This window comes from Paroedura picta, chromosome 1 (genome assembly GCF_049243985.1).
Source record: "Paroedura picta isolate Pp20150507F chromosome 1, Ppicta_v3.0, whole genome shotgun sequence".
NCBI lineage: Eukaryota > Metazoa > Chordata > Lepidosauria > Squamata > Gekkonidae > Paroedura > Paroedura picta.
In genome coordinates, this window is record NC_135369.1 from 20310115 (window position 1) to 20328514 (window position 18400).

The following is an 18400-nucleotide window of genomic DNA, read 5'->3' on the forward strand; positions in this document are numbered from 1 at the left end:
ACCTTTGGTGCTCTCCAGCGGCCAGCATGGCTGGGGCTCCCCCTCGGCGTGGAACTGTGCAGCTGCTGCTGGCAGCGCCCCCCAGTGGGCGGTGGGAAGGCAGGGGCACCAGCGGGAAAGCAAGTGGAGTAGGGGCTCAGGTGGTGGTGGTGACATCCCTTGGCAAAAGACTACCCCCCCCGGCCCTCAGTAAAATTGTCAAGTGTTGACCGGTCCCCGGTGATAAAAAGGTTGGGGACAAAGGGAAGGGACTGCTGCTTGAGCCGCAACCGTGCCTTAAGATACAGATTGCTCCTGGAGAAGGTTGACCTCTTTCGAGAGCTGGCCAACTTTGCTTAGTCTGAAATGCTTTGGGCTTGTACGGCTACCCTGGCTTGACCTTGGCGTTTTTCAAAGTGAGCTGGCAGGCATCCTTTAAGGAGAATATAATCAATATACTAGGGAGCACTTGCTGACTTACGTAAGTGTGATAGTCACAGGCCTCAGAGCATTTGAAGAGAGAGGGAAGGTTAGTTCCATGGTGACAGGTACAGCTTGTGAAATTGTAAACTGAGGCCTGGAGGATACAGTGGATGACCTTGGGTAAGGTCACCCCTCCAGGGCCTGTTGGGAGCAAGAATTTAGAACCCCAAGGGAACCTCGGCGGCTGATTGCCCCAACCGTAGATGACTTCGCTTGCTTCAGAGATTTGGGAAAATGACTCTTCTTTACAGACAAGTCGGGAAAAGAAAGCAGCAGAATTTACCCCTCTGCTGCTACCCCCCCCCCCGCCCCCCGGCAATTTCAGTCTTTTAGAAATTGCAATAGCTGTTTCCTTCCTTTTTGAGACGTTGGTAATTTAAGTAAAATTATCTGATTTCCACCCCCGCCCCCCCTCTCCGGTTACTGTCTTTCTCCTTTCTATCATCTTCGGTGCTAGAATTTCAGAGGCTGATTACTTAGCATCCTTACAGTTCCCATGGCAACTCTTTTAAAAAAAATTCCGACAAATCATGGGAGTTTTTAAAAATTATTATTATTGGGTCATCTGGCAGTAAAAGTGTGAAGAGGGAAGAATGAGCTGCAGATTCCTCACACGGCACTTTGCGAAAGCTACGAAAATAATATCGTTTCGCACAAGGGGTCGGAGATATATTCCATCCTTGGGGGATGGTATGCCAGTCAGAAGTGGGTTTATTGGTTTTCTCTCAAGTTTTTCTTTTTAATTCTCCTCAGAGCCTGCCCAAGGCTGAGGCACAAAATGATTCAAAGCAGTTTTGCCCCCTGAATATGCCCACCACCCAGGATTGGTTTGCCTCATGGTAGGGCCACGTTTTGGTTCTCTGGCTCTGCTTCTTGAAAAGAATTACAGGCAGGGGGTAATTAAATTAAATGTAAAAAGGTAAAGGTATCCCCGGTGCAAGCACCGAGTCATGTCTGGCCCTTGGGGTGACGCCCTCTAGCGTTTTCATGGCAGACTCAATACGGGGTGGTTTGCCAGTGCCTTCCCCAGTCATTACCATTTACCCCCCAGCAAGCTGGGTACTCATTTTACCGACCTCGGAAGGATGGAAGGCTGAGTCAACCTTGAGCCGGCTGCTGGGATCGAACTCCCAGCCTCATGGGCAAAGCTTTCAGACGGCTGCCTTACCACTCTGCGCCACAAGAGGCTCTAAAAATTAAATGTATGCAGCTGTAATTATCCCTGCACACATCGCCTATGTTCATGCGCTCCTGGCTCTTCTCTAAATGGTCTGGTCAGCGACTGGCGCGACAGAATGCTGGCCGCCATTGATGAGAGAGCTCCCTGACGTCCTCTCCGGCCCCATCTCAAGCGAGCCCCTTGGTACACTGAAGAGCTTCGTGTCAAGAAACAGGAACTGCGATGACTAGAGCAAGTTTGGAGGAAGACTCAATGAATCCTCGAGAATATCTTATGGAATGCAGATGAAGGCCTATGAGATGGCGGTGAAGTCAGTAAAATGCCATTTTTACTCGACTACCATCGCATCTGCAAACCCATGTCCGGCACAATTGTTTAGGATAGTTCAATCTCTCACTACCCGGGCAGAAGGGCACCAAAACAATAACCAATTGGATATCAGCTGTGAGGCATTTGCGAGTCATTTTGCAGACAAAATCTTCGACACTCCGCTGTGACCTTCCCTCCAGCCTTAGACACAGAAAGTGAACAAGAGGCTCCTTGGCTGTCTTTGGAGAGAACACTGAGTAACTTCAGATGGCTCTCGCTGACTGAAGTGGACAGGATGCTAACAGCAGCGAGGCCAAGCACATGCCCACTAGACCCCTGCCCATTGTGGCTTCTGCAGGGGCTCCTGGGAATTGTAGTCCATGGACATCTGGAGGGCCGCAGTTTGACTACCCCTGCTTCAAAGCATCCATTTTCTTCAAGGGAATTGATCTCTGTAGGGACAATCCTGAGGAATCTCTGGGTCTCACCTAGAGGTTGGCATCCTAACTCGGGATTCATTGGGTGTGCTGGGTTGTTATTTTTTTTTTGGGGGGGGGATGACAGGGCTAAGCCTTATTGTTGCTTTCTCCTACACCCCTGTCACCACAGTGCCGCCAGGGCCTCTGCAGTCGCGTGATGGCAAGTGAAGTGTCGAGTGCAGCCGCACACAACTCTAGACTGTCGAGGTGTGGGAGAATTCAGGTTAGGCTTGTCATTCAGCCTTAGAGCTTACTGGATGGCTTTGTAAAGCCATCTCTGGCTAAGAGAAATCTTGGTGATCTGGCCTTGGTGTTTGGGGAGGGGAAAGGAGTTGTGTGCCGGAATGTGGTTTCATAACGCCGGCCCTCTGAAGCTGCATTTCCTGCAGGAGAACTGGTCTCTGGCCTGGAGATGAGCTGTAATTCTGGGAGAAGGCCAGGCCCCAGCTGGAGGTTGGCAACTCTGTCTACAAAGGTGCTGCCTTGGGATTTGACTCGAAGCGTAAGGTTTTTAGACGTGTTGGTCTGAAGCCGCAGAACAAATTTCATTCCATGACATGGTATCTGAGGAAGCTCACGAAAGCTCTTACCTTGAATAAAACTTTGTTGATTTTAAAGGTGCCTCTGGGCTCTAAATTTGTCCTGTAAGGTTTTTACTTATTTACAAGGTTTGTTTAGGCTGCCTTTCTGCCAAATTAGGGCTGGCAAGGCCTCCTACTTGTGGTTTTCAGGGGAAGGATTAGTGCCTTGAGAGGAGGGGCTAAATTAAATGGGGGCAGCTTGTCTCCTGGGCTCATTCTGCACACGTTGGATAATGCACTTCTGGTGTGCTTTTGCAGCTGGATTTTCCTGTGCAAAACAGGTGTACCTTCCTCTGAAGTGCATTATCTAAAATGTGCTGAATGAGCCATACATGGCTTGAGAGCTTTTCCTATTGTCTGTGCCTCTTCTATCCCCAGCATGCTACAACCGAGAGGCAGGGGAGATAGTCAGATCTATCAGGTGTCAACTGTATTGTGCACCAGAGGCTTCACCTACAATTCATTAAGTAGGGTTGCCAGCCTCCAGGGGGGTCCTGGAGATCTCCAGGGACCATTTCCCCTAGAGAAAATGGATGTTTTATTGGGTGGAGCTCCCTGCTGTCCTCAGGCTGCACTCCAAAATCTCCAGCAATTTCCCAGCTTAGACCTGGCAACCTGGTTAAGCCTCACTCTAGCCTACCAAACTTCACCCTGGATGAGACAAACACCACCATTTTATGGCCCAAATATATAGGTGGGAGAAGTTGATTACTTCTTCTTTGTGAGAATAAATAAGGAATAAGTAACCAACTTCAGTAACCAACTTAAGTAACCAATTTATTCTCAGTTGAGCACTATAGTGCTAGACCAAGATAGTACTTCAGTGTTGTTGCGGGCCGCTGAGCTATCTTGCAGCTATTTTGGTCTAGCACTCTAGCACTCGACTTAGAATGACTTTTAAAAAGCCCTGCAAAAAAGACCACGTGGCAGAAGAGGGCAGGGGGGAAAGTGGCACTGTTTGAAATGGCTTCAGAAATGGCTCATGAATGGAATGAAATCTGTCTGAAACCCCTGTCCCTGTATTGTTTTACTCAGAATTGAGCCAACAATGGATAACATCTGGTTCAGAATGGTAATGTAAAAAGGTCCATAGAGTTCACACTCCAGTGCAGCCAATTTTTTTGCAGGGGAACTGATCTCTGGGTGTCAGTTATAATTCCAGGAAATCTCCAGAACCCACCATATTGGTATGCCTACACTACAACCCGCAACCAGAAGTATGGCTTTTGTGGTGCTAAGATATAAGGCATTGACCAGAATAACAGGAACATGTTTTGTGGACTGCTCAGTTCCCCAAAATAAACACTTTTTTTTTTTTGCTCCACGCCCCCAGAGCTGCTGTTGTGGATGGCAAGCACCCAACTCTGTTGATTTGATTCTGTCTCACTTCACTTGTGTTTATATTTCTCCCCTGGGGAAATAAAATGGGAGGGAAATTTTTGATTAATATTATTATTTTTGTTTTTATGACGGATTTTTGCCCCTTCAGGAAACAACAGAACAATCTAACATCTCCAGTAGATTTCCATTTTATGGAAATTTTGCTAATCTCTTGTGACGGAGTGTTTTGTCAGGGCTGGTTTATCTAGGCAGCACATGGAGCATGTGCCACAGGCTCCATGCTTCCAGGGTCCCAATGCAGTGCCTTCTTCCCCCATTGACAGTAACTTCTCTCCTCCCCCCTTTCCCCTATTTAAGGAGACTCTGAGTGACACCCCTTTCCTGTCCACCCCCAGTCTAGCTGCTCCCACTGTAATTGTACTCTGCTAGGGCCTCATGAATCCTTAAGCTGGCTCTGGTGCGACGAACCTCGCAAATCCTTAAACCACTCCTGTGTTTAGTATTGGATGAGAACCCTTCGCAGAGCAATAGTAATAATGATATTTTGGAACAAGTACTGCTGGGACTGTAAATACCTACAGAGGTGCTGTGGATAAGTACTGGATGATTTATTAGCACGAAGAAAGCTCCAGGTTCAGTTTCTGGCATTTCTATTCAAAAGGATCAAATAACCGATGAAAGACCTCTGCCTGAGACCTTGGAGAGCTGCTGCCAGTCAGAGTAGACAATACTGACCTTCATAAACCAATGTTCTTGGTCAATATCACAAGCTGATTAGGGCAGGTTGTCCCCAGCTTTTCAAGGCTAGCCACAGTCAGTACATGAATGGGAGACCACCAAGGAATACCAGGGCTGCTATGCAGAGGAAGGCAATGGGAAACCCCCTCTGCCTTTTGTCTTGAAAACCCTATGGAAGAGGTCACCAAGAGGTGTTTGTGGCTCGATAATACCTTCTTCTCAATATGGCATAAGGTGAATTGGTGTGATGCGCTGCAAGGGCATGCAACTTTTAGTATCTGCATTAAAGATGTGAGCTAAGAGAAAATGGCTTGTCTAAGATCATCCCATGACCACATGGCTGAACCGAGGTTTGAATGTGTATTGCACTCTTAACCACTATGCCAGCTAGCGATGCTTACAGTAATTCTGGTGAGTTTGATTTCCAGTGTGGATGTTGTCATTCCGATGGTTGTCCTCAGGCCACCTTCTGCCTGATTCAATCTGATTTTCTTTCTATTGGGAAACAAACCAACGTTATTGGCAGCTCAGTGTGCTCACCATTGCACAACCTAGCCATGGGTTTACAAACAGGGATCTGCATTTGATTGGGTGTCTAATTGAAAGCACCCAACATCATCATTATTTAGTTGTGAAAAAGCATAGGGGAGTGCTTGAACAAAATAGACCAAAAGGGACGAGGTATCCAAAATTAAACCTGGAATGCTTGTTACTCAAGTAGTCCTGACTTTGGCAGCTGCTCACCTGGATAAAACTGTGGTTCAATTAGTCTTGTACAGCCGAACAAATCTGTCTTTGCCAGGGGCAGCCCCTATTTTCTGGTAGTTGTCCCTGGTGAATCATTGTCACAGTGGTTAAATGGTGTTATTTGCCTGTAGAAATGCCTTGTTAAAACTATTACCAGGAATTGCAAGTATCACTGGATTTCAGAGTTCAGCTCCCTTTTTCAGGGTCTGTAGAAGTTCAGACTGAACGCATCTTCTGACTTGAGCACATGCGCATAAATATGTGTATATGATCACCCATGCGCTTTGCAGTTTACAGCCTACTGCTGTTGCCATGTTGTAGACACAGCGACACATTTCTTTAACCAAAACAGCATTACCCTGTTCTATGCCCAGCGGAAGGTTAGCTGTTATAGAGTAAACAAATACAGCCAGGCGGATAATTATCTTTGAAATGATAATAGGGTAGGATTGCCAATTCTATGTTGAGAAATTCTGGGAAATTTGGGAGTCAAGCCTGGGAAAGGTGGGATGTGAGATTTGAGAGACCTCATTGGAGCATAATGCTATAGAGTAGACTCCACCCTGCAAAGTAGCTGTTTTCTCCAGGGGAACAAATCTTGGTTGTCTGGAGAGCAAATGTAAGACCAGTAGATCTTCACATGCCCTGTGGAAGTTGGCCACTCTATAACAGGGATGTTTCAAACGCATCTTATTTTCCTCTGTGAAATTGTACTCTACTATCCTGATGTTAACTTGTTAAAGAACATAAAAGTTGCGTTGCAGAATCAGATGAAAATCCACCTAGTTCAGAACCCCAACTACTAGCAAATGCTGGATTGTCTACCAGAAATCAGCTTGTGGTCCACTACACAATAGAGGCTTCAAGAATCGTGACATTTTTCTTCAAGTGGTGCTCATAAATCTGACTTATTTTTCCATTTTGCTATTTTCCTCCAGCTCCTTTTAAGCTCATGATTCTCTCTCCTTCCCCTCCTGTTAGTCAGAAGACTTTCAAGAGGCTGAAAAAAGAAGTTAGTGTTTTCTCTTTTCATCATGAAATTGATGCACCGAGCTGTATTAACCCATAGTTTCCCCCCCCTCTTCCGAAGAGTCCTGTTATCTCCCAGACAACATGCTGAGCCAAATTTTTAGCAGAATTCTTGGGGAAAACTTAAAACTTCTCAAGGTCACCCATTAGTCTGCCCAAGGCACTGTGAAAACCCTAGTTTCAGATGAGGCCTAATCGGTTGTCATGGAAACCAAGCCATTCCTCTAGTAGCCAAGAGGTTTTATTATTGCTCCTGCCCAAATTTAGGACAAGTGAAGCACAACATGCATTTATAGGCTTTGAGAGACGCGATGAGTCTGTTTTGGTTTTTTTTTTTTTTTAAGTTTAAAATAGCAACTCTTAACTGGGCTGGCCAGATCTTCCTTCCCGTATGACCTAATGCTTTGGAAGGTTAAAATGGAATGGAGGGAGACATGGGAAGGATCTTGTGAGGAAGAGCTAGGAACAAGATGGGTCTCTACAGAGTAGGGGAACAACCTTAAGTGCATTCTAGGAGGGGGTGGGGCTAGAATCAGGTAAACAATGTATCTAAATAATTGTTATTGCAGAACTGAGAGAGGTACAGGAAAGGGCACCCAAGATAATCAAAGGCTTACAGCCTCTTCCCTTCAGTGACATGACAAGCTAAAAAGCTGGAGGCTTTTCAATTTAGGAAAACAGCATTGAGGAGGAGGACATGATAAAAGGTTTATTTAAAGTTATGCATGATGTGGAGAAAGTGAAAAGAAAAGATAGAATATTTTCTCCTTTTCCCCATTTTTCCCCACATTCATGCATATAACTTTAAATAAACCTCTTATGCCTTCCTCCACAATCCTGAGAGATCTGAGAAAGGCTGACTTAAATGGATGATCGATCTATTGGTTATTAGATATGATAGAGAATATATATTCCAACTATCCCTGAGATACTTAGGACCTGGTGAACTCATGGCACTAGACTTGGTGGTGTCACTTTGAATTAAGGTTGCCAGATTCAGGTGGAACTTGAAGTCCTCCTGGAATTTCAACTGATCTTCAGACTACAGGAAGTTCTCTGGGAGGAAATCTTCATAAGATTGATGGAGTTCCGTTCCATGGCGCTTAATGTGGTGCCTTCCATAAAAACAGCTTCCGGTGGGTAGCCGTGTTGGTCTGAAGCAAAAAGTTGACACTAGACTCAAATGTCATTCTGTTGCTTCAGACCAACACGACTACCCACCTGAAAGTATTAATTATAGTACTTCTACATGGACTTAGGAATTGTGTCATATGAATGTATGTAGTTACAATGACACGACTTTGAAGAGCTGGATTATTCATTTTTTTGACAAAAATAAAAGTTATGTTTAAAAAAAGTGTAAACTATTCACTAAATTGCAAATACAAAGGAATGATTTGGCACAAGCAGCTGAAATGCATTTTGCATGTTCACAAAGTACCACCAGCAGGTGTGAAGAAGCTGTCAAGTAAATGGGCTGCACTGAAGCTTAGAGAATGATCCCCAAAACCACAGTCTCAAGGACAGAGTCTTGAGACAGGGTAGTGTTGTTGAGATAGCATGGCTGCCAGCTGAAGAGTCTTGAGGGGAACTGAAAGAATTTCAGGAAAGCTAGGGACTTTCTCATGGGAAGAGCTTGATTTTACTTAAGAGAAAGTGTGTGTGTGTGGGGGGGGGGAGGGGGCAGAATCCTCCTTGACAAATCTTGGTGAGATGCATCAAACACTGGTAGTTCAAATGCTCTGAAGTAACATAACAAAATTTGAGTCCAATGGTAACTTTAAGACTAACAAAGATTTATTCAAGGTGTGAGCTTTCGTGTGCATGCATTGTCTGAGGAAGTGTGCATGCACATGAAAGTGCACACCTTGAATAAATCTTTATTGGTCTCAAAGGTGCCATTGGACTCAGATTTTGTTGTGGTAGCTCAAATGTTATCACAGAATCCTGGGGTTGGACGTGACCTCCAAGGTCATCGTGTCCAACACCCTGCCCAATGCAGGAAACTCAAAACTACCTGCCCACCCACAGTGACCCCAGTTTCATGCCCAGATGGTGTCATTGTCCCCCCAAGTCTGGTTCGGCATGCGAAGTGCATGTGTGCAATGGATTTATCTTTGCAATGTATTTATGAAGTAGCAATTTAGCCTAGTATTGAGAAATGGTTCCTAGAAGGAACTGGTTGAGAGCCACACCCTTGATATTGCTTCTGAACATTATGGTTTAGGTCATGTCATCTGTACCTTATCCTTACAGTTTATTGTTGCCCCATCTGTATCCTTCTTCTCTTAACTAGTCAGTATGGGGGATGCAAGACTTCAGGAAGCCATCTGTAACCATTAGTGCCTTTATATATTTGGGAAAAAGCACTAACGACGGTTTGGGCAATGTCCGGGCCAATCCAGGTGCGGCCAGGTTGCTGCACCCAGATTGGGCCAACCCTTATGGCGCCAACCCCCAGAAGCCGGCCGCGAGGCGTGCTTGCAGCCTTGCGGCCAGATGCTCCCTGGCAGTGTAGGGTGGTGGACCTGTGGCGCCCTGACTAGGCCAATGTTCTGCACACCTGCCAGCCTGCCTGCCTACCTCCAACCTCAGTCCCACCTCACTCTGCCTGCCGCTCCTCCTCCCGCTGTGGTGCTGGCTGAGCTGTCTGCAGCCCTCAGTTGTGCGGGGCTGGTGGAATGGCCGAGTCCCTCCATGTCCCTCATGCTGGGGCATTGTGTGCGGGTGGCGGGGCACCCATGCGGGTGGATGCCCTCCCCCCACTTGCCTTGCCTGGCTGTGCCCCAGTGATTGCCTCCACAGGGTGGGTGGGCAGGGGCCATTATGCAGCCATGCACGAAGGGGCCCCAACCGCATCAGTTGCCTTCAGACAAGGGAAGAGAACAGGGGGATGGCCAGCCGTGTGAGCAGGTGGGCGAGCCGCATAAAAGGCGTCCGGAGCCCGCAGCGCCAGCAAGCTGCCTGGCAGAAGTGCGGCCCAATCCCTCCATGCAAGCTCCCTCCCAGCCTGCTGTCTGAGCCGGACAGCAGCCAGAATGCCTGTGGGCTGCCTCGCCGACATGGACACCACCCCATGAAGGTAGGACGATGCCCTGGCCCCTCTGCCCTCCTCCCACTAATGCCTGTTGCATTCCTGGGTGCTACGGGCTTTCTGGCTAGTAGAACATATGAAGCTGCTTATACCAAGTGAGACCATTGGCCCATCAAGGGTGGTATCGTCTATTCTAACAAGCAGGGGCTCTCCTGGATTCAAGAGGAAGTCTTTCAGATCATCCTTTAATCTGTAAATACTGGGATTGCACCTGCCTAGAAGCAGACGCTCTGCCGTTGACCTACGGCCCCTCAGCCCAGGCTGCTGTTCCTGAACTTTTCTTCCCTAAGACACAAAGTACAACCCATTGGAAATATGCATTATTGTTGTTAGGTGGCATATAAGTTCCCCCTGTTTACCAAAGACAGTTTTTCTATTTCTTTGTTTCTGTTAATTTGCATTAGTCTCTGTATTTCTCTATATTTTTGTAGGATTCCTTGGAACATCTTTGTTAAAGTGTTAACCTTTAAGGAGGAATAAAAAAATAATAATTATACCCCAGCTCTCCAGTGTCTATTTGTGGCAGATTACGCTAACAGCCATAAAACAACTTGCAGTACAAAACGTTGATAGCCCTCCTTGCTTAAAAAACAAAAAAAAAAACAAATTAAGATTCTGTGCCAAAAGATAGTCCAGTCTTTCCCAACAGTGTGGAAAACATCCATTAGAAAACAACAGTTGTCCACTGGGGACAACCCACTAAAATAAATCATTCTGCTCCTTCCCCACGATGTCTAGAAGTTCAGTTTCAGAGTGGGGAATGGAGGTACCTTTCCTTTAGGGTGCAGCCTTGTCAATTTATGTGCACAGACACGGAACCATTTAACACCCAGCAACGGTGGAGATATATTTTGAACTGTGTAGAGCCATTTCCCCCCCTTTCTCTCCCCTATGTATATCATTAACCACAATTCCCGCAGCTTTTAAATTGGCAGAACAGAACCATGTCTCAGCGAAGCACATAGCAGGTGGAGTAGAGCGTTCAGCAATGTGTAAGAATGGCAGGGTGTGATCATTGGGATGAGAATTGAGGTGTTAGAAGCTTGTTCCTAATTTGGGCTGTGAAATCTTGGAAGATATTAGCTGTTGCTGTAAGCTGAGGGAGAGTGGTGTTTTTTGTTCCCCTCTCTCCTTGGTGACAAGTAGTCATGTGGCTGATTTCCCCACACTTGAAATCTACAGTCTGCTGCAACATAGTGGGATCTAACTGGGAGTGGGGATGGTCCCAGAGTCATCTGACAGTGGAACTGCACAGTTAACAAAATGACCAGGGCAGTGAGACCTGTTATCTGGGGGGTTGCAAATTGTAATGGTTGGCCTTAAACAAGGGGTTTCCCCATCAGCTCCAGTTCCTGTCTGCACTACAAGGATGATGGTGGCATTGAAGAAGAAGAAGAGTTGGTTCTTATATGCTGCTTTTTCTCTACCTGAAGGAGTCTCAAAGCGGCTTACAATCACCTTCCCTTTCCTCTCCCCACAACAGACACCCTGTGGGGTGGGTGAGGCTGAGAGAGCCCTGATATTACTCCTGGTCAGAACAGCTTTAAAAGTACTGAGGCGAGCCCAAGGTCACCCAGCTGGCTTAATGTGGGGGAGTGCAGAATCAAACCTGCCTCACCAGATTAGAAGTCTGCACTCCTAACCACTACACCAAACTGTCTAACACGTTATTGTATGGGTTACTTTACGCAGAGAGTGATTAAAATGTGGAACTTGCTGCAAGGGGATGTAGTGATGGCCAAAGGAATAGACAGCTTTAAAGGATTATAGTACTATTACTGTTTTTTTCTCTTTTTAAATTGTCTTTTTAATTGCTTGTATTTGAATTTTGGTCTGAATGATCGTAAATAAATATTTATATTGATTAGATCCAGGGTGGATAGGTCTGTTAGTGGCTCTGACAAAATTAGTGGCTACTAGTCGTGGGGGCTGAGGGGAACCTCCATGTTCAGAGGCAGTCAACCTCTGAATCCCAGGAGGCAACATCAGGGGAAGGCCTTGGCCTCTGTGCCCTGTTGTTGGCCACTATTCTGGAGGCTTTAGGCTAATCCTGCATTGAGCAAGGGGTGGGATTAGATGGCCTGTATGATAAGGAGGTGGTGAGCTCCCCCTCACTGGCAGTCTTCAAGCAAAGGTTGGATACACACTTTTCTTGGATGCTTTAGGATGCTTTGGGCTGATCCTGCGTTGAGCAGGGGGTTGGACTAGATGGCCTGTATGGCCCCTTCCAACTCTATGATTCTATGATTCTATCCCTGCCAACTCTAGGATTTTAATGTGATGGTGGACTAGATGGACAGCTGGCCTGATCCAGCGAGGCTGTTCTTATGTACTGTGATAATAAATGTAAATCCTTGTGAAGCACAGTATAAAGGTTGAGGCTTATGGTTGTTGTCTGATGACATGAGGAGTTACGGAGTTTTCCAGCAGCCACAGAGTGCTCCATTTCTCCTCTTCTAGGAGTCCATCCTCCAGAGCTGATATTGCTTTTGGTCTTTAATGCCTGTTGACTGATGAGATTAGAATCTTAAATTCCTAGCAATTTGTGTTTTTGCATCTGGCTATCTCGGGCTTTTATTTCTGTTTTTGTTGTGGGGTTTGTGGGAGTGAAGGAGGAACAGGCTGTTCTGGATCTTGATTTGATAATAAAAAAGGGGGGAAAGATGCCTGTGTAAAAAAAAAAAGAAAAGAAAAAAAGACAACAACAGCCGAGATAATTATTTCTACACCCATTTGCGTCACCGGGTAAACAGCTGGACAGTCTCCAGACGTCTTTGCTGGATTTGTTCTTAAAGGCAGATGCTTCCAACTTTGTCTCCCTCCTCCGTTATGGTTGCACCTGTTTGTTTTCCAGCAGTGTGGGCTGGAAGGGTGTGTGTTGTGTGTTTTGAAGGGCTTGTGGGAGTTAGAGGTTCACTTCTGAGCAACCTATTTCTGCTCTGGGCAGACATTTGAGTCTCTCTCGCTCTCTTTTTTAACTGTAGGAAATACATGCCATTGGAATGGCCAGGTTAGGGACCTGGCCAAACTACTCTACCTGGACCTGAATTATAGAGCCTCTTGCCTTCTTTATGACCTTCCCACACCTAGAACTTTTAAAAAGCAAGGAAGAGTGGGGTTGACATAATTAATAATTAATTAAGGGTGCCTTACCTCCTCCAGAGTTACTAGCTTCCAGGTGGGGCCTGGAGATCTCTTGGAATTATACCTGACCTTCAGATGATTGAGACGAAGATCTGTTGGGGTTTTTTTTGTACCCCACTTTTTACTACCTGAAGGATCTCAAAGTGGCTTACAATCACTTCCCTCTCCCCACAACAGACACCCTCTGAGGTAGGTAGGGCTGAGAGAGCTCCGAGAGAACTGTGATAGGGCCCACGGTCACCCAGCATGTGGCTGCATGTGGAGGAAGAGTAGGGAATCCAACCCAGTTCTCCAGATCAGAGGCTGCTGCTCTTAACCACTGTACCAAGCTGACTCTCCAGTTCCCCTAGAGACCAATTCCCTGGGGTTTCTTGACGACCCTGGAATGGGTGGAAGTTAATTAATTTTTAAAAATATATTTAAAATTTGTTAAACATGTAGTGGGTGACATGACCACAGCATTGATATTCACATAAATAGTTAAAAACAATTGACTGATACAATTAAAACAGGTATAATTGGTTTGGCAGCAATAGTTTAGGTCTTAGGTCTTAGTACCAACTAGCTGCATCAGCAGTCCCAGTTAATGACAGTTCTTCTGGAACCAGAGCGTATTCTGGGGGCCTCTTTTTGGTAGGGAGGGTCCAGTCGATGTTATTGTTTCACTGGCCCCAAGCAAAAGGCTGGCGGAAGAGTTCTACTTTGCAGGCCTTGTGGAACTGTGGCAGTTCTATCAGGGCCCGGATGCGGTATAGGGGCCAGGGCGGAAAATGTCCTGGCCCTGGTTGAGGCCAGCCATGCCTGTATGGTAGGGGTAGTCAAACTGCAGCCCTCCAGATGTCCATGGGCTACAATTCCCATGAGCCCCTGCCAGCAAATGGTATGGAAAGAAAGACCATCTCTCAGATACGCAGGCCTCGCTCCACGAATGATCTTACGGGTAAGAACCTATACCTTAAACCTGTTTTAATTTAATACATTTAAGAACTATTTATCCGTATAACTTTATGACTTGTATATGTCTTGTTGTTACCTGCCCTGAGCCAACTGGGAAGGGCAGGCTATAATAACAATAAAACAACAATAGCAGATAATGCAGATTGCTGCTGATCTTCCTTGAGCCTTTTAGCTGGTGGCTGTTTGAAACAGGACTTCACCGTTGCATCTGCCTGAAATTCTGCCTTGAAGAGTCGTCGTAGGAATTTCAGAGTGGATGTAAGCAAGTAGTTTTGCCTGCTGAAGAAGAGCATCTTGTAAAGACATCCAAATTCTCCTAATAGCCTCTTGCATGTCACACAGTAAACTGTGTGTCTCGGCGGAGGCCAAGCAGAGAGCAGTCATCTGTCACTTGGCACAGCTTGGAGCTCTGATCTGGCCCCAGGATTGTGTTGGAGGAGCCCAGCATTATATTTTTCTTCTCCCTTTGGTGTGCAGCTGTAGAATCCAGGGGTCCCCAAAATGATACCTATGGGGGCCATAGAGCTGCCAACCTCTTTCCTGGCATCTACCAAGTGTTTTTAGAAAGTGGGCAGAGCCAGGTGCAGCTTTAGCCTGGCAAAGCTTCTGACTGACCATTAGACCTTAGATTGGCTGTGCTGATTTTTAATTACAATTTTTAAATTTTAATTTTTTTCTTTTGAAGCAGCTGCCACCGCAGCACAACGAGCCAGGTTGGTGTAGTGGTTAAGAACGCTGGCTTTTGACCTAGTGAGCTAGGTTTGATTCCCATATGCAGCTCCCTGGGTGACCTTGGGCTAGTCACAGTCCTGATAGTGCTTTTCTCACAGAGCAGTCCTGTCAGAAGCTCTCTCAGCCCCACCTACGTCGCAGGGTGTCTACTGTTGGGAGAGGAAGGGAAGGTGATTTGAAATCTCTTTGAGACTCCTTTGGGTAGTAAAAAGCAGATTATGAAAAACAACTTTTCTTCACTGTGTGAGTGAGGGTAAACTGCAGCAGTCATTGTATGGCTGGCTCCTCGTCCTGAAGAAGCCATTTTGTGGCAGCCATTTTGTGACTGCACCCACCAATCTGTGTCTGAATCACAAAGGTAGCCAGAGGTTCACAAAGGTTGGGGACTCCTGGTATAAGCCTTTTGTGTTACTCAGGGCTCTTCAGTGAACAGAACAAAGAATTCATTGTAGCCTGGTGGCTTGTGACTTCCCCAGACCATTATTTATTTATTTGTATTTTAATTTGTAGACTGCCCTTGTATATTTTTCCCCATACAATTGGCATATTTTCTCTCTTGATTTTTGGCTTATGATATGGACCAAATTTTCGGCGGGTGTAGGTTTATAACTGGTACTGCTTCTGAATAATGTTATGTTCCATAAGCACAGAGCCGCATGCTGTGTTGAAAGTGCTCTGTAACCGTACAACAGCCTTGTTAGGTAGACCATTGTTATTTTCTCCTCATTGCAGACAGCTGAGTTGAGGGTGAACAAAGAATGCGATGCCTAAGGCCACCTCCAGAGTCCATGGTTGTGGGATCTTGAACCTGCAACTTGGCCTTCCAGTGGCTACCCCACACTTCATGGTCATACTGGGCTGTTATCAGTGAGGACCTGTGGCTGAGTGGGAGAGCTTCTGCTTTACATGCAGAAGGGCCCAGGTTCAGTCCCTGGCATCTCCCTCTAATGGGACCAGGTAGTTGGTGATGTGAAAAACCTCTGCCTGAGCCCCTGCGAAGCGGCTGCCAGCCTGAGTAGAGAGTACCAATGTGCCAGTGGTCTGAATCAGTATAAGACTGCTTTGTGTGTGTGTCTTCTGGTGCTCTAAGGATCCTAGCCTGGGGCTGTGCATCAAAAGTGTTTGCACTTCAGCAGGCCCCTGTAAATCGTTTTATTTGGTGTCTGGCTAATCCTTCATCAGCATCTTCCTGTAAGTTCATTATCCAGGGGTGACTTTCAGGCAGCAAGAGACAGCAGCAGGGTGATTGCTGTGGGTATAAAGGCTCATTCCAGAATCTAAATGTGCAGGGCCTGGACCTCTTCCACCAAGTTTTCTGTCGAGGCCAGTGAAATAACTCCACCAACTAGAGCCCCCAGAGGCCCCTCCCACCACCGGCTGCGCCCAGCAGATGCACAGGGTGACTCCTGATCCTCCAAAACTCTCAGAAGGAGTTGAATTACAGTTGCGCAGTTAACAGTTACACAGTTATAAAGTTATAATGCTGTACTATAATCATTAAACTTTCTCTGTATTGTACTGCAAATCCTTATTGTAAACCACCCGGAGCTGCAAGGGAAGGCGGTATATAAATGTAATGAAATAAAAATAAGATAAATAAATCTGAAATGGGGAGGTATTCCATAGGGTTGGATGTTCGGCTGGTCAAGGACTTTGAAAATGCTAGCTTTATTTAGAATCGCAATGATTTTTGTTTATAAAAGCTTTAATCACCAACAGTTTTGGTACTGATGCGGACTGCCAAAACAAATTAGTGAACTAACATTCGTGAAATATGGGGTTGTGGCACTTGGATCCTTGTTGTTTGTTTAGATCAGGGGTAGTCAAACTGCGACCCTCCAGATCAGGGGTAGTCAAACTGCGGCCCTCCAGATGTCCATGGACTACAATTCCCAGGAGCCCACTGCCAGCGTTTGCTGGCAGGGGGCTCCTGGGAATTGTAGTCCATGGACATCTGGAGGGCCACAGTTTGACTACCCCTGCTCCAGATCTTCATGGACTACAATTCCCATGAACCTCTGCCAGCGATGTCCATGGACATCTGGAGGGCTGCAGTTTGACTACCCCTGGTTTAGATATTATGCCTTATTTTGGGGAACCACACCACTTACTGGAATCTCCCCCCCGATTGTATCCTCCTAACAACCCTGCGAGGTGGGTTAGGCTGAAGTAAAAAGCAGCTTAATCCAAGGCTCACCTACCCGGTGAGATTCAAGTCCCGTAGCACCTTCGAGACCAATGAGATTTTCGGGGTGTTAGCTTTTGAGAGTTAAAGCTCCCTTTGTCAGATACCGCCCAATGTGTTTCCATGGCATAGTCAAGATTTGAACTTGGGGAGTCAAGTCCGATCCTGTAACCACTGTGGGGCAGCCATGCTGAGGGATGGCTTCCCTTAACCAGGGCGAAAAACACTGCCATTAGCGGAATGCGTCCCTCCAACCCAATGAAATTAACTTAAAAAAAATACTGTAATGAATTATCATGACTTTTAACAATGTTAGGTAAGGTTTCAATCAATGCGAACGATACACTGGATGATTCTCCTCCTTGGCTTTTATCCTAGAACTCCAGGGTCAGCCTACAGTTACACAATATTAAACAGAACGAGAGCCGAACGAGAGAGCCTGTTAGCAGGGAGCTGACGAAGTAACAGTGGTGATGTCAAAATTTCATTTTTTAAAATGCTATTGTGCTTTGCATCCCTAATGATGCAGCCCTAAACAGAGCTGCAGTGTCTCATCCCACCGGGTATAGAAGGTGTAACTGTTTAGGATACCTCTGCAGGGTTTTTTTTGTTGTTGGACATGTTTGCAGCTGTAGAAGGACGCCACAGCTGCTGAAGGCCTGGGGGGAGGAGTGGTGGTGGCGGTACGGAATTAAGAAGCTCCCACTCCTGATCTTGCTACTAAATGGCAGCACAATTAATTCTTGGCTTTGGTTGCGGTCACAGTTTGACAGGTTTGCCAACTCTAACCCAGAAAAGGCTCTGATATTTCCAGAGAAAGAAACCGATCCTAATGAGGGTGTGCTTTCCAGAAAACCTCGTATTCCATGTTTGGCGTTGCTTTGCTCCATACAGGTGTTACGTGTGGACGGAAACAGGCTGCAAGACTAGAAGGTCCTTTGGCCTGACAAACTAGGCAGGGCTGTTATTTGCCTCTTCAAGGCCAGTGTAGTTTAGGGGTGTTAGAACTGGGTAACCCGTCTTTGAATGCCAATTCGAGCCTGAAGATTATCTTGGAGGAATCTTGGGATGGGAATGTGCCAAGCTGTTTTGGCACGGGTTATTTCCCTCTGGTTCAGTGCTTTTGGGGTTTTTTTCTTGGCATCGGTGTGCCTTGCAGGGTTTCCCAGTTTTGGGAAAGAGGATGGCAAAGCCTACGACTCAGCCTTGTGGGCAGGGAAGTCTGTGTTTTCCCGGTCTTGCCCACACTGTAGCCATTTCCCTCTCCCTGCCACATGGCGGGCTTTTTAAAAATCAGCAACTGAATACCGTTAAACTGATGTGGCCTTATAATGACCCTTGAAACAGGTTCTCTGAATTAACCAGATTTCATTCTTAAAATATAAGCCTGGAGAACCCACCACCTCCCGAGGAAGCCTGTTC

General features: G+C 46.3%; 1 protein-coding gene across 9 annotated transcripts in view; it reads left to right on the forward strand.

Moving 5' to 3' along the window:
* MEF2D (myocyte enhancer factor 2D) overlaps positions 1 to 18400 on the forward strand; it is a 203601-nt gene that overhangs the window by 22061 nt on the left and 163140 nt on the right. The window lies entirely within an intron of this gene.